The sequence below is a fragment of the Macaca fascicularis genome, chromosome 10 (genome assembly GCF_037993035.2).
Source record: "Macaca fascicularis isolate 582-1 chromosome 10, T2T-MFA8v1.1".
Classification (NCBI taxonomy): domain Eukaryota; kingdom Metazoa; phylum Chordata; class Mammalia; order Primates; family Cercopithecidae; genus Macaca; species Macaca fascicularis.
In genome coordinates, this window is record NC_088384.1 from 48,182,309 (window position 1) to 48,205,460 (window position 23,152).

Here is a 23,152-nt window from a genome sequence, read left to right on the forward strand (position 1 = left end):
CCAAGCAGTTTCTCGGAAAGCTGCTTTCCAGATTTCATCTGAGGATATTTCCTTTTTCACTATAGCCCTCTATGGGCTTCCAAATATCACTTTGCCATTTCCACAAGAACTGTCTTAGCGAAAGGCTTCTTGAGGGGAAAGCTGTAACTCTGTGAGATGATTTCACAGAACACAAAGAAGTTTCTCAGAAAGCTTCTTTCTCCTTGTAATCGGAGGATATTTCCTTTGGCCCTATAGTCTTCAATGGGATCTGAAATACCTGTTCTCAGATTCCACAGAAATAAGGCTAGCAAATAGATCCACGCAATACTGATGTAACTCTATGAGATGAATAACAGAACACTAAGCAGTTTCTCAGAAAGCTTCTTTCCAGATTTCATCTGAGGATATTTCCTTTTTCACCATAGCCCTGTATGGGCTTCCAAATATCACTTTGGTTATTCCACAAGAACTGTCTTATCGAAAGGCTTCTTGAGGGGAAAGCTGTAACTCTGTGAGATGATTTTACAGAACACAAAGAAGTTTCTCAGAAAGCTTCTTTCTCTTTGTTATCGGAGGATATTTCCTTTGGCCCTATAGTCTTCAATGGGATCCGAAATATCTGTTCTCAGATTCCACAGAAATAAAGCTAGCAAACAGATCCACGAAATACAGATGTAACTCTGTGAGATGAATTAACAGAACACTAAGCAGTTTCTCAGAAAGCTTCTTTCCAGATATCATCTGAGGATATTTCCTTTTTCACCATAGCCCTCTATGGGCTTCCAAATATCACTTTGCCAATTCCACAAGAACTGTCTTAGCGAAAGGCTTCTTGAGGGGAAAGCTGTAACTCGGTGAGATGATTTCACAGAACACAAAGAAGTTTCTCAGAAAGCTTCTTTCTCTTTGTAATCGGAGGATATTTCCTTTGGACCTATAGACTTCAATGGGATCTGAAATACCTGTTCTCAGATTCCACAGAAATTAGGCTGGCAAAGAGATCCACTAAATACAGATGTAACTCTGTGAGATGAATTAACAGAACACTAAGCAGTTTCTCAGAAAGCTTCTTTCCAGATTTCATCAGAGGATATTTCCTTTTTCACCATAGCCCTCTATTGGCTTCCAAATATCACTTTGCCAACTCCACAAGAACAGTCTTTGCGAAAGGCTTCTTAGGGGAAAGCTGTAACTCTGTGAGATGATTTCACAGAACACAAAGAAGTTTCTCAGAAAGCTTCTTTCTCTTTGTAATCGGAGGATATTTCCTTTGGCCCTGTAGTCTTCAATGGGATCTGAAATACCTGTTCTCAGATTCCACAGAAATAAGGCTTGCTAAGAGATCCACGAAATACACATGTAACTCTTTGGGATTAATGACCCGAACACTAAGCAGTTTCTCGGAAAGCTTCTTTCCAGATTTCATCTGTGGATATTTCCTTTTTCACCATAGCCCTCTAGGGGCTTCCAAATATCACTTTGCCATTTCCACAAGAACTGCCTTAGCGAAAGTCTTCTTGAGGGGAAAGCTGTAACTCTGTGAGATGATATCACAGAACACAAAGAAGTTTCTCAGAAAGCTTCTTTCTCTTTGTAATCGGAGGATATTTCCTTTGTACCTATAGTCTTCAAAGGGATCTGAAATACCTGTTCTCAGATTCCACAGAAATAAGGCTAGCAAAGAGACCCACGCAATACAGACGTAACTCTGTGAGATGAATTAACAGAACACTAAGCAGTTTCTCAGAAAGCTTCTTTCCAGATTTCATCAGAGGATATTTCCTTTTTCACCATAGCACTCTATGGGCTTCCAAATATTACTTTGACAACTCCACAAGAACTGTCTTAGCGAAAGGCTTCTTGAGGGGAAAGCTGTAACTCTGTGAGATGATTTCACAGAACACAAAGAAGTTTCTCAGAAAGCTTCTTTCTCCTTGTAATCGGAGGATATTTCCTTTGGCCCTATAGTCTTCAATGGGATCTGAAATACCTGTTCTCAGATTCCACAGAAATAAGGATAGCAAAGAGATCCACGAAATACAGATGTAACTCTGTGAGATGAATTAACAGAATACTAAGCAGTTTCTCAGAAAGCTTCTTTCCAGATTTCATCTGAGGATATTTCCTTTTTCACCATAGCCCTGTATGGGCTTCCAAATATCACCTTGCTTATTCCACAAGAACTGTCTTAGCGAAAGGCTTCTTGAGGGGAAAGCTGTAACTCTGTGAGATGATTTCACAGAACGCAAAGAAGTTTCTCAGAAAGCTTCTTTCTCTTTGTAATCGCAGGATATTTCCTTTGGCCCTATAGTCTTCAATGGGATCCGAAATATCTGTTCTCAGATTCCACAGATATAAGGCTAGCAAAGAGATCCACGAAATACAGATGTAACTCTGTGAGATGAATTAACAGAACACTAAGCAGTTTCTCAGAAAGCTTCTTTCCAGATTTCACCTGAGGATATTTCCTTTTTCACCATAGCCCTCTAGGGGCTTCCAAATATCACTTTGCCAATTACACAAGAACTGTCATAGCGAAAGGCTTCTTGAGGGGAAAGCTGTAACTCTGTGAGATGATTTCACAGAACACAAAGAAGTTTCTAAGAAAGCTTCTTTCTCTTTGTAATCGGAGGATATTTCCTTTGGCCTTCTAGTATTCAAAGGGATCTGAAATACCTGTTCTCAGATTCCACAGAAATAAGGCTAGCAAAGAGATCCACGAAATACAGATGTAACTCTGTGAGTTGAATGAACCGAACATCAAGCAGTTTCTCAGAAAGCTTCTTTCCAGATTTCATCTGAGGATATTTCCTTTTTCACCTTAGCCCTCTATGGGCTTCCAAATATCACTTTGCCAATTCCACAAGAACTGTCTTAGCGAAAGACTTCTTGAGGGAAAAGCTGTAACTCTGTGAGATGATTTCACAGAACGCAAAGAAGTTTCTCAGAAAGTTTCTTTCTCTTTGTAATCGGAGGATATTTCCTTTGGCCCTGTAGTCTTCAATGGGATCTGAAATACCTGTTCTCAGATTCCACAGAAATAAGGCTTGCAAAGAGATCCACGAAATACAGATGTAACACTTTGAGATGAATCACCCGAACTCTAAGCAGTTTCTTGGAAAGCTTCTTTCCAGATTTCATGTGTGGATATTTCCTTTTTCACCATAGCCCTCTAGGGGCTTCCATTTATCACTTTGCCATTTCCACAAGAACTGTCTTAGCGAAAGTCTTCTTGAGGGGAAAGCTGTAACTCTGTGAGATGATTTCACAGAACTCAAAGAAGTTTCTCAGAAAGCTTCTTTCTCTTTGTAATCGGAGGATATTTCCTTTGGACCTATAGTCTTCAATGGGATCTGAAATACCTGTTCTGAGATTCCACAGAAATAAGGCTAGCAAAGAGATCCACGCAATACAGACGTAACTCTGTGAGATGAATTAACAGAACACTAAGCAGTTTCTCAGAAAGCTTCTTTCCAGATTTCATCTGAGGGTATTTCCTTTTTCACCATAGCCCTCTAGGGGCTTCCAAATATCACTTTGACAATTCCACAAGAACTGTCTTAGCGAAAGGCTTCTTGAGGGGAAAGCTGTAACTCTGTGAGATGATTTCACAGAACACAAAGAAGTTTCTAAGAAAGCTTCTTTCTCTTTGTAATCGGAGGATATTTCCTTTGGCCCTCTAGTATTCAATGGGATCTGAAATTCCTGTTTTCAGATTCCACAGAAATAAGGCTAGCAAAGAGATCCACGAAATACAGATGTAACTCTGTGAGATGAATGAACCGAACATCAAGCAGTTTCTCAGAAAGCTTCTTTCCAGATTTCATCTGTGGATATTTCCTTTTTCACCATAGCCCTCTATGGGCTTCCAAATATCACTTTGCCAATTCCACAAGAACTGTCTTAGCGAAAGTCTTCTTGATTGGGAAGCTGTAACTCTGTGAGATGATTTCACAGAACACAAAGAAGTTTCTCAGAAAGCTTCTTTCTCTTTGTAATCGGAGGATATTTTCTTTGGCCCTATAGTATTCAATGGGATCTGAAATACCTGTTCTCAGATTCCACAGAAATAAGACTAGCAAAAAGATCCACGAAATACAGATGTAACTCTGTGAGATGAATTAACAGAACACTAAGCAGTTTCTCAGAAAGCTTCTTTCCAGATTTCATCTGAGGATATTTCCTTTTTCACCATAGCCCTCTATGGGCTTCCAAATATCACTTTGCCAATTCCACAAGAACTGTCTTAGCGAAAGACTTCTTGAGGGGAAATCTGTAACTCTGTGAGATGATTTCACAGAACGCAAAGAAGTTTCTCAGAAAGCTTCTTTCTCTTTGTAATCGGAGGATATTTCCTTTGGCCCTGTAGTCTTCAATGGGATCTGAAATACCTGTTTTCAGATTCCACAGAAATAAGGCTTGCAAAGAGATCCACGAAATACAGATGTAACTCTTTGAGATGAATGACCCGAACACTAAGCAGTTTCTCGGAAAGCTTCTTTCCAGATTTCATGTGTGGATATTTCCTTTTTCACCATAGCCCTCTAGGGGCTTCCAAATATCACTTTGCCATTTCCACAAGAACTGTCTTAGCGAAAGTCTTCTAGAGGGGAAAGCTGTAACTCTGTGAGATGATTTCACAGAACACAAAGAAGTTTCTCAGAAAGCTTCTTTCTCTTTGTAATCGGAGCATATTTCCTTTGGACGTATAGTCTTCAATGGGATCTGAAATACCTGTTCTCAGATTCCACAGAAATAAGGCTTGCAAAGAGATCCACGAAATACAGATGTAACACTTTGAGATGAATCACCCGAACTCTAAGCAGTTTCTCGGAAAGCTTCTTTCCAGATTTCATCTGTGGATATTTCCTTTTTCACCATAGCCCTCTAGGGGCTTCCAAATATCACTTTGCCATTTCCACAAGAACTGTCTTAGCGAAAGTCTTCTTGAGGGGAAAGCTGTAACTCTGTGACATGATTTCACAGAACACAAAGAAGTTTCTCAGAAAGCTTCTTTCTCTTTGTAATCGGAGGATATTTCCTTTGGACCTATAGTCTTCAATGGGATCTGAAATACCTGTTCTCAGATTCCACAGAAATAAGGCTAGCAAAGAGATCCACGCAATACAGACGTAACTCTGTGAGATGAATTAACAGAACACCAAGCAGTTTCTCAGAAAGCTTCTTTCCAGATTTCATCTGAGGATATTTCCTTTTTCACCATAGCCCTGTGTGGGCTTCCAAATATCACTTTGCTTATTCCACAAGAACTGTCTTATCGAAAGGCTTCTTGAGGGGAAAGCTGTAACTCTGTGAGATGATTTCACGGAACGCAAAGAAGTTTCTCAGAAAGCTTCTTTCTCTTTGTAATCGGAGGATATTTCCTTTGGCCCTATAGTCTTCAATGGGATCCGAAATATCTGTTCTCAGATTCCACAGAAATAAGGCTAGCAAAGAGATCCACGAAATACAGATGTAACTCTGTGAGATGAATCAACAGAACGCTAAGCAGTTTCTCAGAAAGCTTCCTTCCAGATTTCATCTGAGGATATTTCCTTTTTCACCATAGCCCTGTATGGGCTTCCAAATATCACTTTGCTTATTCCACAAGAACTGTCTTAGCGAAAGGCTTCTTGAGGGGAAAGCTGTAACTCTGTGAGATGATTTCACAGAACGCAAAGAATTTTCTCAGAAAGCTTCTTTCTCTTTGTAATCGCAGGATATTTCCTTTGGCCCTTTAGTCAACAAAGGGATGTGAAATATCTGTTCTCAGATTCCACAGAAATAAGGCTAGCAAAGAGATCCACGAAATACAGATGTAACTCTGTGAGATGAATTAACAGAACACTAAGCAGTTTCTCAGAAAGCTTCTTTCCGCATTTTTCTGAGGATATTTCCTTTTTCACCATAGCCCTCTATGGCCTTCCAAATATCACCTTGCCATTTCCACAAGAACTGTCTTAGCGAAAGGCTTCTTGAGAGGAAAGCTGAAACTCTGTGAGATGATTTCACAGAACAGAAAGAAGTCTCCTAGAAAGCTTCTTCTCTTTGTTATCGGAGGATAATTCCTTTGGACCTATAGTCTTCTAAGGGATCCGAATTATGTGTTCTCAGATTCCACAGAAATAAGGCTAGCAAAGAGATCCAGGAAATACAGATGTAACTCTGTGAGATGAATTAAGAGAACACTAAGCAGTTTCTCAGAAAGCTTCTTTCCAGATTTCATCTGAGGATATTTCCTTTTTCACCATAGCCCTCTATGGGCTTCCAAATATCACTTTGCCAATACCACAAGAACTGTCTTAGCGAAAGGCTTCTTGAGGGGTAAGCTGTAACTCTGTGAGATGATTTCAGAGTACACAAAGAAATTTCTCAGAAAGCTTCTTTCTCTTTGTTATCGGAGGATATTTCCTTTGGCCCTATAGTCTTCAAAGGGATCCGAGATATCTGTTCTCAGATTCCACAGAAATAAGGCTAGCAAAGAGATCCATGAAATACAGATGTAATTCTGTGAGATGAATTAACAGAACACTAAGCAGTTTCTCAGAAAGCTTCTTTCCAGATTTCACCGGAGGATATTTCCTTTTTCACCATAGCCCTCTAAGGGCTTCCAAATATCACTTTGCCAATTCCACAAGAACTGTCTTAGCGAAAGGCTTCTTGAGGGGAAAGCTGTAACTCTGTGAGATGATTTCAAAGAACACAAAGAAGTTTCTCAGAAAGCTTCTTTCTCTTTGTAATCGGAGGATATTTCCATTTTCCCTATAGTCTTCAAAGGGATCTGAAATACCTGTTCGCAGATTCCACAGAAATAAGGCTAGCAAAGACATTCACGCAATACAGACCTAATTCTGTGAGATGAATTAACAGAACCCTAAGCAGTTTCTCAGAAAGCTTCTTTCCAGATTTCATCTGAGGATATTTCCTTTTTCACCATAGCCCTCTATGGGCTTCCAAATATCACTTTGCCAATTCCACAAGAACTGTCTTAGCGAAAGTCTTCTTGAGGGGAAAGCTGTAACTCTGTGAGATGATTTCACAGAACACAAAGAAGTTTCTCAGAAAGCTTCTTTCTCTTTGTAATCGGAGGATATTTCCTTTGGACCTATAGACTTCAATGGGATCTGAAATACTTGTTCTCAGATTCCACAGAAATAAGGCTAGCAAAGAGATCCACGAAATACAGATGTAACTCTGTGAGATGAATTAAGAGAACACTAAGCAGTTTCTCAGAAAGCTTCTTTGCAGATTTCATCTGAGGATATTTCCTTTTTCACCATAGCCCTCTATGGGCTTCCAAATATCACTTTGCCAATTCCACAAGAACTGTCTTAGCGAAAGGCTTCTTGAGGGGAAAGCTGTAACTCTGTGAGATGACTTCACAGAACGCAAAGCAGTTTCTCAGAAAGCTTCTTTCTCTTTGTTATCGGAGGATATTTCCTTTGGACCTATAGTCTTCAATGGGATCAGAAATATCTGTTCTCAGATTCCACAGAAATAAGGCTAGCAAAGAGATCCAGGAAATACAGATGTAACTCTGTGAGATGAATTAACAGAACATAAAGCAGTTTCTCAGAAAGCTTCTTTCCAGATTTCATCTGAGGATATTTCCTTTTTCACCATAGCCCTCTATGGGCTTCCAAATATCACTTTGCCAATTACACAAGAACTGTCTTAGCGAAAGGCTTCTTGAGGGGTAAGCTGTAACTCTGTGAGATGATTTCACAGAACACAAAGAAGTTTCTCAGAAAGCTTCTTTCTCTTTGTAATCGGAGGATATTTCCTTTGGCCCTGTAGTCTTCAATGGGATCTGAAATACCTTTTCTCAGATTCCACAGAAATAAGGCTTGGAAAGAGATCCACGAAATACAGATGTAACTCTTTGAGATGAATTAACAGAACACCAAGCAGTTTCTCGGAAAGCTGCTTTCCAGATTTCATCTGAGGATATTTCCTTTTTCACTATAGCCCTCTATGGGCTTCCAAATATCACTTTGCCATTTCCACAAGAACTGTCTTAGCGAAAGGCTTCTTGAGGGGAAAGCTGTAACTCTGTGAGATGATTTCACAGAACACAAAGAAGTTTCTCAGAAAGCTTCTTTCTCCTTGTAATCGGAGGATATTTCCTTTGGCCCTATAGTCTTCAATGGGATCTGAAATACCTGTTCTCAGATTCCACAGAAATAAGGCTAGCAAATAGATCCACGCAATACTGATGTAACTCTATGAGATGAATAACAGAACACTAAGCAGTTTCTCAGAAAGCTTCTTTCCAGATTTCATCTGAGGATATTTCCTTTTTCACCATAGCCCTGTATGGGCTTCCAAATATCACTTTGGTTATTCCACAAGAACTGTCTTATCGAAAGGCTTCTTGAGGGGAAAGCTGTAACTCTGTGAGATGATTTTACAGAACACAAAGAAGTTTCTCAGAAAGCTTCTTTCTCTTTGTTATCGGAGGATATTTCCTTTGGCCCTATAGTCTTCAATGGGATCCGAAATATCTGTTCTCAGATTCCACAGAAATAAAGCTAGCAAACAGATCCACGAAATACAGATGTAACTCTGTGAGATGAATTAACAGAACACTAAGCAGTTTCTCAGAAAGCTTCTTTCCAGATATCATCTGAGGATATTTCCTTTTTCACCATAGCCCTCTATGGGCTTCCAAATATCACTTTGCCAATTCCACAAGAACTGTCTTAGCGAAAGGCTTCTTGAGGGGAAAGCTGTAACTCGGTGAGATGATTTCACAGAACACAAAGAAGTTTCTCAGAAAGCTTCTTTCTCTTTGTAATCGGAGGATATTTCCTTTGGACCTATAGACTTCAATGGGATCTGAAATACCTGTTCTCAGATTCCACAGAAATTAGGCTGGCAAAGAGATCCACTAAATACAGATGTAACTCTGTGAGATGAATTAACAGAACACTAAGCAGTTTCTCAGAAAGCTTCTTTCCAGATTTCATCAGAGGATATTTCCTTTTTCACCATAGCCCTCTATTGGCTTCCAAATATCACTTTGCCAACTCCACAAGAACAGTCTTTGCGAAAGGCTTCTTAGGGGAAAGCTGTAACTCTGTGAGATGATTTCACAGAACACAAAGAAGTTTCTCAGAAAGCTTCTTTCTCCTTGTAATTGGAGGATATTTCCTTTGGCCCTATAGCCTTCAAAGGAATCCGAAATATCTGTTCTCAGATTCCACAGAAATAAGGCTAGCAAAGAGATCAACGAATTACAGACGTAACTCTGTGAGATGAATTAACAGAACACTAAGCAGTTTCTCAGAAAGCTTCTTTCCAGATTTCATCTGAGGATATTTCCTTTTTCAGCATAGCCCTCTATGGGCTTCCAAATATCACTTTGCCAATTCCACAAGAACTGTCTTAGCGAAAGGCTTCTTGAGGGGAAACCTGTAACTCTGTGAGATGATTTCGCAGAACACAAAGTAGTTTCTAAGAAAGCTTCTTTCTCTTTGTAATCGGAGAATATTTCCTTTGGCCCTATAGTCTGCAATGGGATCTGAAATACCTGTTCTCAGATTCCACAGAAATAAGGCTAGCAAAGGGATCCACGAAATACAGATGTAACTCTGTGAGATGAATGAACCGAACACTAAGCAGTTTCTCAGAAAGCTTCTTTCGAGATTTCATCTGAGGATATTTCCTTTTTCACCATAGCCCTCTATGGGCTTCCAAATATCACTTTGCCAATTCCACAAGAACTGACTTAGCGAAAGGCTTCTTGAGGGGAAAGCTGTAACTCTGTGAGATGATTTCACAGAACGCAAAGAAGTTTCTCAGAAAGCTTCTTTCTCTTTGTTATCGGAGGATATTTCCTTTGGCCCTATAGTCTTCAAGGGGATCCGAAATATCTGTTCTCAGATTCCACAGAAATAAGGCTAGCAAAGAGATCCACGAAATACTGATGTAACTCTGTGAGATGAATAAACAGAACACTAAGCAGTTTCTCAGAAAGCTTCTTTCCAGATTACATCTGAGGATATTTCCTTTTTCACCATAGCCCTCTATGGGATTCCAAATATCACTTTGCCAATTCCACAAGAACTGTCTTAGCGAAAGGCTTCTTGAGGGGAAAGCTTTAACTCTGTGAGATGATTTCACAGAACGCAAAGAAGTTTTTCAGAAAGCTTCTTTCTCTTTGTTATCGGAGGATATTTCCTTTGGACCTGTAGTCTTCAAAGGGATCCGAAATATCTGTTCTCAGATTCCACAGAAATAAGGCTAGCAAAGAGATCCACGAAATACAGATGTAACTCTGTGAGATGAATTAACCGAACACTAAGCAGTTTCTTGGAAAGCTTCTTTACAGATTTCATCTGAGGATATTTCCTTTTTCACCATAGCCCTCTAGGGGCTTCCAAATATCACTTTGCCATTTCCACAAGAACTGTCTTAGCGAAAGTCTTCTTGAGGGGAAAGCTGTAACTCTGTGAGATGATTTCACAGAACACAAAGAAGTTTCTCAGAAAGCTTCTTTCTCTTTGTAATCGGAGGATATTTCCTTTGGACCTATAGTCTTCAATGGGATCTGAAATACCTGTTCTCAGATTCCACAGAAATAAGGCTAGCAAAGAGATCCACGCAATACAGACGTAACTCTGTGAGATGAATTAACAGAACACTAAGCAGTTTCTCAGAAAGCTTCTTTCCAGATTTCATCTGAGGATATTTCCTTTTTCACCATAGCCCTCTATGGGCTTCCAAATATCACTTTGCCAATTCCACAAGAACTGTCTTAGCGAAAGACTTCTTGAGGGGAAAGCTGTAACTCTGTGAGATGATTTCACAGAACGCAAAGAAGTTTCTCAGAAAGCTTCTTTCTCTTTGTAATCGGAGGATATTTCCTTTGGCCCTGTAGTCTTCAATGGGATCTGAAATACCTGTTTTCAGATTCCACAGAAATAAGGCTTGCAAAGAGATCCACGAAATACAGATGTAACTCTTTGAGATGAATGACCCGAACACTAAGCAGTTTCTCGGAAAGCTTCTTTCCAGATTTCATCTGTGGATATTTCCTTTTTCACCATAGCACTCTATGGGCTTCCAAATATCACTTTGCCATTTCCACAAGAACTGTCTTAGCGAAAGTCTTCTAGAGGGGAAAGCTGTAACTCTGTGAGATGATTTCACAGAACACAAAGAAGTTTCTCAGAAAGCTTCTTTCTCTTTGTAATCGGAGGATATTTCCTTTGGCCCTATAGTATTCAATGGGATCTGAAATACCTGTTCTCAGATTCCACAGAAATAAGGCTAGCAAAGAGATCCACGAAATACAGATGTAACTCTGTGAGATGAATTAACAGAACACTAAGCAGTTTCTCAGAAAGCTTCTTTCCAGATTTCATCTGAGGATATTTCCTTTTTCACCATAGCCCTCTATGGGCTTCCAAATATCACTTTGCCAATTCCACAAGAACTGTCTTAGCGAAAGACTTCTTGAGGGGAAAGCTGTAACTCTGTGAGATGATTTCACAGAACGCAAAGAAGTTTCTCAGAAAGCTTCTTTCTCTTTGTAATCGGAGGATATTTCCTTTGGCCCTGTAGTCTTCAATGGGATCTGAAATACCTGTTCTCAGATTCCACAGAAATAAGGCTTGCAAAGAGATCCACGAAATACAGATATAACACTTTGAGATGAATCACCCGAACTCTAAGCAGTTTCTCGGAAAGCTTCTTTCCAGATTTCATCTGTGGATATTTCCTTTTTCACCATAGCCCTCTAGGGGCTTCCAAATATCACTTTGCCATTTCCACAAGAACTGTCTTAGCAAAAGTCTTCTTGAGGGGAAAGCTGTAACTCTGTGAGATGATTTCACAGAACACATGAAGTTTCTCAGAAAGCTTCTTTCTCTTTGTAATCGGAGGATATTTCCTTTGGACCTATAGTCTTCAATGGGATCTGAAATACCTGTTCTCAGATTCCACAGAAATAAGGCTAGCAAAGAGATCCACGCAATACAGACGTAACTCTGTGAGATGAATTAACAGAACACTAAGCAGTTTCTCAGAAAGCTTCTTTCCAGATTTCATCAGAGGATATTTCTTTTTTCACCATAGCACTCTATGGGCTTCCAAATATCACTTTGCCAACTCCACAAGAACTGTCTTAGCGAAAGGCTTCTTGAAGGGAAAGCTGTAACTCTGTGAGATGATTTCACAGAACACAAAGAAGTTTCTCAGAAAGCTTCTTTCTCCTTGTAATCGGAGGATATTTCCTTTGGCCCTATAGTCTTCAATGGGATCTGAAATACCTGTTCTGAGATTCCACAGAAATAAGGCTAGCAAATAGATCCACGAAATACAGATGTAATTCTGTGAGATGAATTAACAGAACACCAAGCAGTTTCTCAGAAAGCTTCTTTCCAGATTTCATCTGAGGATATTTCCTTTTTCACCATTGCCCTGTATGGGCTTCCAAATATCACTTTGCTTATTCCACAAGAACTGTCTTATCGAAAGGCTTCTTGAGGGGAAAGCTGTAACTCTGTGAGATGATTTCACAGAACGCAAAGAAGTTTCTCAGAAAGCTTCTTTCTCTTTGTAATCGGAATATATTTCCTTTGGCCCTATAGTCTTCAATGGGATCCGAAATATCTGTTCTCAGATTCCACAGAAATAAGGCTAGCAAAGAGATCCACGAAATACAGATGTAACTCTGTGAGATGAATTAACAGAATAGTAAGCAGTTTCTCAGAAAGCTTCATTCCAGATTTCATCTGAGGATATTTCCTTTTTCACCATAGCCCTCTAGGGGCTTCCAAATATCACTTTGCCAATTCCACAAGAAGTGTCTTAGCGAAAGGCTTCTTGAGGGGAAAGATGTAACTCTGTGAGATGATTTCACAGAACACAAAGAAGTTTCTAAGAAAGCTTCTTTCTCTTTGTAATCGGAGGATATTACCTTTGGCCCTGTAGTCTTCAATGGGATCTGAAATACCTGTTCTCAGATTCCACAGAAATAAGGCTTCAAAGAGATCCACGAAATACACATGTAACTCTTTGAGATGAATGACCCGAACTCTAAGCAGTTTCTCGGAAAGCTTCTTTCCAGATTTCATCTGTGGATATTTCCTTTTTCACCATAGCCCTCTATGGGCTTCCAAATATCACTTTGCCAATTCCACAAGAACTGTCTTAGCGAAAGTCTTCTTGAGGGGAAAGCTGTAACTCTGTGAGATGATTTCACAGAACACAAAGAAGTTTCTCAGAAAGCTTATTTCTCTTTGTAATCGGAGGATATTTCCTTTGGACCTATAGTCTTCAATGGGATCTGAAATACCTGTTCTCAGATTCCACAGAAATAAGGCTAGCAAAGAGATCCACGCAATACAGACGTAACTCTGTGAGATGAATTAACAGAACACTAAGCAGTTTCTCAGAAAGCTTCTTTCCAGATTTCATCAGAGGATATTTCCTTTTTCACCATAGCACTCTATGGGCTTCCAAATATCACTTTGCCAATTCCACAAGAACTGTCTTAGCGAAAGGCTTCTTGAGGGGAAAGCTGTAACTCTGTGAGATGATTTCACAGAACACAAAGAAGTTTCTCAGAAAGCTTCTTTCTCCTTGTAATCGGAGGATATTTCCTTTGGCCCTATAGTCTTCAATGGGATCTGAAATACCTGTTCTCAGATTCCACAGAAATAAGGCTAGCAAAAAGATCCACGAAATACAGATGTAACTCTGTGAGATAAATTAACAGAACACTAAGCAATTTCTCAGAAAGCTTCTTTCCAGATTTCATCTGAGGATATTTCCTTTTTCACCATAGCCCTCTATGGGCTTCCAAATATCACTTTGCCAATTCCACAAGAACTGTCTTAGCGAAAGGCTTCTTGAGGGGAAAGCTGTAACTCTGTGAGATGATTTCACAGAACACAAAGAAGTTTCTCAGAAAGCTTCTTTCTCCTTGTAATCGGAGGATATTTCCTTTGGCCCTATAGTCTTCAATGGGATCTGAAATACCTGTTCTCAGATTCCACAGAAATAAGGCTAGCAAAGAGATCCACGAAATACAGATGTAACTCTGTGAGATGAATTAACAGAACACTAAGCAGTTTCTCAGAAAGCTTCTTTCCAGATTTCATCTGAGGATATTTCCTTTTTCACCATAGCCCTCTATGGGCTTCCAAATATCACTTTGCCAATTGAACAAGAACTGTCTTAGCGAAAGGCTTCTTGAGGGGTAAGCTGTAACTCTGTGAGATGATTTCACAGAACACAAAGAAATTTCGCAGAAAGCTTCTTTCTCTTTGTTATCGGAGGATATTTCCTTTGGCCCTATAGTCTTCACAGGGATCCGAAATATCTGTTCTCAGATTCCACCGAAATAAGGCTAGCAAAGAAATCCATGAAACACAGATGTAATTCTGTCAGATGAATTAACAGAACACTAAGCAGTTTCTCAGAAAGCTTCTTTCCAGATTTCATCTGAGGATATTTCCTTTTTCACCTTAGCCCTCTATGGGCTTCCAAATATCACTTTGCCAATTCCACAAGAACTGTCTTAGCGAAAGGCTTCTTGAGGGGAAAGCTGTAACTCTGTGAGATGATTTCACAGAACTCAAAGAAGTTTCTTAGAAAGCTTCTTTCTCTTTGTTATCGGAGGATATTTCCTTTGGCCCTATAGTCTTCAAAGGGATCTGAAATACCTGTTCTCAGAATCCACAGAAAAAAGGCTAGCAAAGAGATCCACGAAATACAGATGTAACTCTGTGAGATGAATTAACAGAACACTAAGCAGTTTCTCAGAAAGCTTCTTTCCAGGTTTCATCTGAGGATATTTCATTTTTCACCATAGCCCTCAATGGGCTTCCAAATATCACTTTGCCAATTCCACAAGAACTGTCTTATCGAAAGGCTTCCTGAGGGGAAAGCTGTAACTCTGTGAGATTATTTCACAAAACGCACAGAAGTTTCTCAGAAAGCTTCTTTCTCTTTGTTATCGGAGGATATTTCCTTTGGCCCTATAGTCTTCAAAGGGATCCGAAATATCTGTTCTCACATTCCACAGAAATAAGGCTAGCAAAGAGATCCACGAAATACCGATGTAACTCTGTGAGTTGAATTAACAGAACACTAAGCAGTTTCTCAGAAAGCTTCTTTCCAGATTTCATCTGAGGATATTTCCTTTTTCACCATAGCCCTCTAGGGGCTTCCAAATATCACTTTGCCAATTCCACAAGAACTGTCTTAGCGAAAGGCTTCTTGAGGGGAAAGCTGTAATTCTGTGAGATGATTTCACAGAACACAAAGAAGTTTCTAAGAAAGCTTCTTTCTCTTTGTTATTGGAGGATATTTCCTTTGGCCCTATAGTCTTCAAAGGGATCTGAAATACCTGTTCTCAGATTCCACAGAAATAAGGCTAGCAAAGAAATCCACGAAATACAGATGTAACTCTGTGAGATGAATGAACCGAACACCAAGCAGTTTCTCAGAAAGCTTCTTTCCAGATTTCATCTGAGGATATTTCCTTTTTCACCATAGCCCTCTATGGGCTTCCAAATATCACTTTGCCAATTCCACAAGAACTGTCTTAGCGAAAGGCTTCTTGAGGGGAAAGCTCTAACTCTGTGATATGATTTCACAGAACACAAAGAAGTTTCTAAGAAAGCTTCTTTCTCTTTGTAATCGGAGGATATTTCCTTTTCCCTATAGTATTCAATGGGATCTGAAATACCTGTTCTCAGATTCCACAGAAATAAGGCTAGCAAAGAGATCCACGAAATACAGATGTAACTCTGTGAGATGAATTAACAGAACACTAAGCAGTTTCTCAGAAAGCTTCTTTCCAGATTTCATCTGAGGATATTTCCTTTTTCACCATAGCCCTCTATGGGCTTCCAAATATCACTTTGCCAATTCCACAAGAACTGTCTTAGCGAAAGACTTCTTGAGGGGAAAGCGGTAACTCTGTGAGATGATTTCACAGAACGCAAAGAAGTTTCTCAGAAAGCTTCTTTCTCTTTGTAATCGGAGGATATTTCCTTTGGCCCTGTAGTCTTCAAAGGGATCTGAAATACCTGTTCTAAGATTCCACAGAAATAAGGCTTGCAAAGAGATCCACAAAATACAGATGTAACTCTTTGAGATGAATGACCCGAACACTAAGCAGTTTCTCGGAAAGCTTCTTTCCAGATTTCATCTGTTGATATTTCCTTTTTCACCATAGCCCTCTAGGGGCTTCCAAATATCACTTTGCCATTTCCACAAGAACTGTCTTAGCGAAAGTCTTCTTGAGGGGAAAGCTGTAACTCTGTGAGATGATTTCACAGAACACAAAGAAGTTTCTCAGAAAGCTTCTTTCTCTTTGTAATCGGAGGATATTTCCTTTGGACCTATAGTCTTCAATGGGATCTGAAATACCTGTTCTCAGATTCCACAGAAATAAGGCTAGCAAAGAGATCCACTAAATACAGATGTAACTCTGTGAGATGAATTAAAAGAACACTAAGCAGTTTCTCAGAAAGCTTCTTTCCAGATTTCATCTGAGGATATTTCCTTTTTCACCATAGCCCTCTATGGGCTTCCAAATATCACTTTGCCAATTCCACAAGAACTGACTTAGCCAAAGACTTCTTGAGGGAAAAGCTGTAACTCTGTGAGATGATTTCACAGAACGCAAAGAAGTTTCTCAGAAAGCTTCTTTCTCTTTGTTATCGGAGGATATTTCCTTTGGCCCTATAGTCTTCAATGGGATCCGAAATATCTGTTCTCAGATTCCACAGAAATAAGGCTAGCAAAGAGATCCACGAAATACAGATGTAAATCGGTGAGATGAATTAAAAGAACACTAAGCAGTTTCTCAGAAAGCTTCTTTCCAGATTTCATCTGAGGATATTCCCTTTTTCACCGTAGCCCTCTATGGGATTCCAAATATCACTTTGCCATTTCCACAAGAACTGTCTTAGCGAAAGGCTTCTTGAGGGGAAAGCTCTAACTCTGTGATATGATTTCACAGAACACAAAGTAGTTTCTAAGAAAGCTTCTTTCTCTTTGTAATCGGGGGATATTTCCTTTGGCCCTATAGTCTTCAATGGGATCTGAAATACCTGTTCTCAGATTCCACAGAAATAAGGCTATCAAAGAAATCCACGAAATACAGATGTAACTCTGTGAGATGAATTAAACGAACACTAAGCAGTTTCTCTGAAAGCTTCTTTCCAGATTTCATCTGAGGATATTTCCTTTTTCACCATAGCCCTCTAGGGGCTTCCAAATATCACTTTGCCAATTCCACAAGAACTGTCTTAGCGAAAGACTTCTTGAGGGGAAAGCTGTAACTCTGTGAGATGATTTCACAGAACACAAAGGAGTTTCTAAGAAAGCTTCTTTCTCTTTGTAATCGGAGGATATTTCCTTTGGCCCTCTAGTATTCAATGGGATCTGAAATACCTGTTCTCATATTCCACAGAAATAAGGCTAGCAAAGAGATCCACGAAATACAGATGTAACGCTGTGAGATGAATGAACCGAACATCAAGCAGTTTCTCAGAAAGCTTCTTTCCAGATTTCATCTGTGGATATTTCCTTTTTCACCATAGCCCTCTATGGGCTTCCAAATATCACTTTGCCAATTCCACAAGAACTGTCTTAGCGAAAGTCTTCTTGAGGGGAAAGCTGTAACTCTGTGAGATGATTTCACAGAACACAAAGAAGTTTCTCAGAAAGCTTATTTCTCTTTGTAATCGGAGGATATTTCCTTTGGACCTATAGTCTTCAATGGGATCTGAAATACCTGTTCTCAGATTCCACAGAAATAAGGCTAGCAAAAAGATCCACGAAATACAGATGTAACACTGTGAGATGAATTAACAGAACACTAAGCAGTTTCTCAGAAAGCTTCTTTCCAGATTTCATCTGAGGATATTTCCTTTTTCACCATAGCCCTCTATGGGCTTCCAAATATCTCTTTGCCAATTCCACAAGAACTGTCTTAGCGAAAGACTTCTTGAGGGGAAAGCTGTATCTCTGTGAGATGATTTCACAGAACGCAAAGAAGTTTCTCAGAAAGCTTCAGTCTCTTTGTAATCGGAGGATATTTCCTTTGGCCCTGTAGTCTTCAATGGGATCTGAAATACCTGTTCTCAGATTCCACAGAAATAAGGCTTGCAAAGAGATCCACGAAATACAGATGTAACTCTTTGAGATGAATGACCCGAACTCTAAGCAGTTTCTCGGAAAGCTTCTTTCCAGATTTCATCTGTGGATATTTCCTTTTTCACCATAGCCCTCTAGGGGCTTCCAAATATCACTTTGCCATTTCCACAAGAACTGTCTTAGCGAAAGCCTTCTTGAGGGGAAAGCTGTAACTCTGTGAGATGATTTGACAGAATGCAAAGAAGTTTCTCAGAAAGCTTCTTTCTCTTTGTAATCGGAGGATATTCCTTTGGCCCTGTAGTCTTCAATGGGATCTGAAATACCTGTTCTCAGATTCCACAGAAATAAGGCTAGCAAAGAGATCCACGCAATACAGACGTAACTCTGTGAGATGAATTAACAGAACACTAAGCAGTTTCTCAGAAAGCTTCTTTCCAGATTTCATCAGAGGATATTTCCTTTTTCACCATAGCACTCTATGGGGTTCCAAATATCACTTTGCCAACTCCACAAGAACTGTCTTAGCGAAAGGCTTCTTGAGGGGAAAGCTGTAACTCTGTGAGATGATTTCACAGAACACAAAGAAGTTTCTCAGAAAGCTTCTTTCTCCTTGTAATCGGAGGATATTTCCTTTGGCCCTATAGTCTTCAATGGGATCTGAAATACCTGTTCTCAGATTCCACAGAAATAAATCTAGCAAAGAGATCCACGAAATACAGATGTAACTCTGTGAGATGAATTAACAGAACGCTAAGCAGTTTCTCAGAAAGCTTCTTTCCAGATTTCATCTGAGGATATTTCCTTTTTCACCATAGCCCTGTATGGGCTTCAAAATATCACTTTGCTTATTCCACAAGAACTGTCTTAGCGAAAGGCTTCTTGAGGGGAAAGCTGTAACTCTGTGAGATGATTTCACAGAACGCAAAGAAGTATCTCAGAAAGCTTCTTTCTCTTTGTATTCGCAGGATATTTCCTTTGGCCCTATAGTCTTCAATGGGATCCGAAATATCTGTTCTCAGATTCCACAGAAATAAAGCTAGGAAAGAGATCCACGAAATACAGATGTAACTCTGTGAGATGAATTAACAGAACACTAAGCAGTTTCTCAGAAAGCTTCTTTCCAGATTTCATCTGAGGATATTTCCTTTTTCACCATAGCCCTCTAGGGGCTTCCAAATATCACTTTGCCAATTCCACAAGAACTGTCTTAGCGAAAGGCTTCTTGAGGGGAAAGCTGTAACTCTGTGAGATGATTTCACAGAACACAAAGAAGTTTCTAAGAAAGCTTCTTTCTCTTTGTAATCGGAGGATATTTCCTTTGGCCCTCTAGTATTCAATGGGATCTGAAATACCTGTTCTCAGATTCCACAGAAATAAGGCTAGCAAAGAGATCCACGAAATACAGATGTAACTCTGTTAGATGAATGAACCGAACATCAAGCAGTTTCTCAGAAAGCTTCTTTCCAGATTTCATCTGAGTATATTTCCTTTTTCACCATAGCCTTCTATGGGCTTCCAAATATCACTTTGCCAATTCCACAAGAACTGTCTTAGCGAAAGTCTTCTTGAGGGGAAAGCTGTAACTCTGTGAGATGATTTCACAGAACACAAAGAAGTTTCAAAGAAAGCTTCTTTCTCTTTGTAATCGGAGGATATTTCCTTTGGACCTGTAGTCTTCAATGAGATCTGAAATACCTGTTCTCAGATTCCACAGAAATAAGGCTAGCAAAAAGATCCACGAAATACAGATGTAACTCTGTGAGATGAATTAACAGAACACTAAGCAGTTTCTCAGAAAGCTTCTTTCCAGATTTCATCTGTGGATATTTCCTTTTTCACCATAGCCCTCTATGGGCTTCCAAATATCACTTTGCCAATTCCACAAGAACTGTCTTAGCGAAAGACTTCTTGAGGGGAAAGCTGTAACTCTGTGAGATGATTTCACAGAACTCAAAGAAGTTTCTCAGAAAGCTTCTTTCTCTTTGTAATCGGAGGATATTTCCTTTGGCCCTGTAGTCTTCAATGGGATCTGAAATACCTGTTCTCAGATTCCACAGAAATAAGGCTTGCTAAGAGATCCACGAAATACAGATGTAACTCTTTGGGATTAATGACCCGAACACTAAGCAGTTTCTCGGAAAGCTTCTTTCCAGATTTCATCTGTGGATATTTCCTTTTTCACCATAGCCCTCTAGGGGCTTCCAAATATCACTTTGCCATTTCCACAAGAACTGTCTTAGCGAAAGTCTTCTTGAGGGGAAAGCTGTAACTCTGTGAGATGATATCACAGAACACAAAGAAGTTTCTCAGAAAGCTTCTTTCTCTTTGTAATCGGAGGATATTTCCTTTGTACCTATAGTCTTCAAAGGGATCTGAAATACCTGTTCTCAGATTCCACAGAAATAAGGCTAGCAAAGAGACCCACGCAATACAGACGTAACTCTGTGAGATGTATTAACAGAACACTAAGCAGTTTCTCAGAAAGCTTCTTTCCATATTTCATCAGAGGATATTTCCTTTTTCACCATAGCACTCTATGGGCTTCCAAATATTACTTTGCCAACTCCACAAGAACTGTCTTAGCGAAAGGCTTCTTGAGGGGAAAGCTGTAACTCTGTGAGATCATTTCACAGAACACAAAGAAGTTTCTCAGAAAGCTTCTTTCTCATTGTAATCGGAGGATATTTCCTTTGGCCCTATAGTCTTCAATGGGATCTGAAATACCTGTTCTCAGATTCCACAGAAATAAGGATAGCAAAGAGATCCACGAAATACAGATGTAACTCTGTGAGATGAATTAACAGAACACTAAGCAGTTTCTCAGAAAGCTTCTTTCCAGATTTCATCTGAGGATATTTCCTTTTTCACCATAGCCCTATATGGGCTTCCAAATATCACCTTGCTTATTCCACAAGAACTGTCTTAGCGAAAGGCTTCTTGAGGGGAAAGCTGTAACTCTGTGAGATGATTTCACAGAACGCAAAGAAGTTTCTCAGAAAGCTTCTTTCTCTTTGTAATCGCAGGATATTTCCTTTGGCCCTATAGTCTTCAATGGGATCCGAAATATCTGTTCTCAGATTCCACAGATATAAGGCTAGCAAAGAGATCCACGAAATACAGATGTAACTCTGTGAGATGAATTAACAGAACACTAAGCAGTTTCTCAGAAAGCTTCTTTCCAGATTTCACCTGAGGATATTTCCTTTTTCACCATAGCCCTCTAGGGGCTTCCAAATATCACTTTGCCAATTACACAAGAACTGTCTTAGCGAAAGGCTTCTTGAGGGGAAAGCTGTAACTCTGTGAGATGATTTCACAGAACACAAAGAAATTTCGCAGAAAGATTCTTTCTCTTTGTTATCGGAGGATATTTCCTTTGGCCCTATAGTCTTCACAGGGATCCGAAATATCTGTTCTCAGATTCCACCGAAATAAGGCTAGCAAAGAAATCCATGAAATACAGATGAAATTCTGTGAGATGAATTAACAGAACACTAAGCAGTTTCTCAGAAAGCTTCTTTCCAGATTTCATCTGAGGATATTTCCTTTTTCACCTTAGCCCTCTATGGGCTTCCAAATATCACTTTGCCAATTCCACAAGAACTGTCTTAGCGAAAGACTTCTTGAGGGGAAAGCTGTAACTCTGTGATATGATTTCACAGAACACAAAGAAGTTTCTAAGAAAGCTTCTTTCTCTTTGTAATCGGAGGATATTTCCTTTGGCCCTGTAGTCTTCAATGGGATCTGAAATACCTGTTCTCAGATTCCACAGAAATAAGGCTTGCAAAGAGATCCACGAAATACAGATGTAACTCTTTGAGATGAATGACCCGAACTCTAAGCAGTTTCTCGGAAAGCTTCTTTCCAGATTTCATCTGTGGATATTTCCTTTTTCACCGTAGACCTCTATGGGCTTCCAAATATCACTTTGCCATTTCCACAAGAACTGTCTTAGCGAAAGGCTTCTTGAGGGGAAAGCAGTAACTCTGTGAGATGATTTCACAGAACACAAAGAAGTTTCTCAGAAAGCTTCTTTCTCTTTGTAATCGGAGGATATTTCCTTTGGCCCTATAGTCTTCAATGGGATCCGAAATATCTGTTCTCAGATTCCACAGAAATAAGGCTTGCAAAGAGATCCACGAAATACAGATGTAAATCGGTGAGATGAATTAACAGAACACTAAGCAGTTTCTCAGAAAGCTTCTTTCCAGATTTCATCTGAGGATATTTCCTTTTTCACCATAGCCCTCTATGGGCTTCCAAATATCACTTTGCCAATTCCACAAGAACTGTCTTAGCGAAAGGATTCTTGAGGGGAAAGCTGTAACTCTGTGACATGATTTCAGAGAACACAAATTAGTTTCTAAGAAAGCTTCTTTCTCTTTGTAATCGGATTATATTTCCTTTGGCCCTATAGTCTTCAATGTGATCTGAAATACCTGTTCTCAGATTCCACACAAATAAGGCTGGCAAAGAAATCCACGAAATACAGATGTAACTCTGTGAGATGAATTAAACGAACACTAAGCAGTTTCTCAGAAAGCTTCTTTCCAGATTTCATCTGAGGATATTTCCTTTTTCACCGTAGCCCTCTATGGGCTTCCAAATATCACTTTGCCAATTCCACAAGAACTGTCTTAGCGAAAGGCTTCTTCAGGGGAAAGCTGTAACTCTGTGAGATGATTTCACAGAGCGCAAAGAAGTTTCTCAGAAAGCTTCTTTCTCTTTGTTATCGGAGGATATTTCCTTTGGACCTATAGTCTTCAAAGGGATCCGAAATATCTCTTCTCAGATTCCACAGAAATAAGGCTAGCAAAGAGATCCACGAAATACAGATGTAACTCTGTGAGATGAATTAACAGAACACTAAGCAGTTTCTCAGAAAGCTTCTTTCCAGATTTCATCTGAGGATATTTCCTTTTTCACCATAGCCCTCTATGGGCTTCCAAATATCACTTTGCCAATTGAACAAGAACTGTCTTAGCGAAAGGCTTCTTGAGGGGTAAGCTGTAACTCTGTGAGATGATTTCACAGAACACAAAGAAAT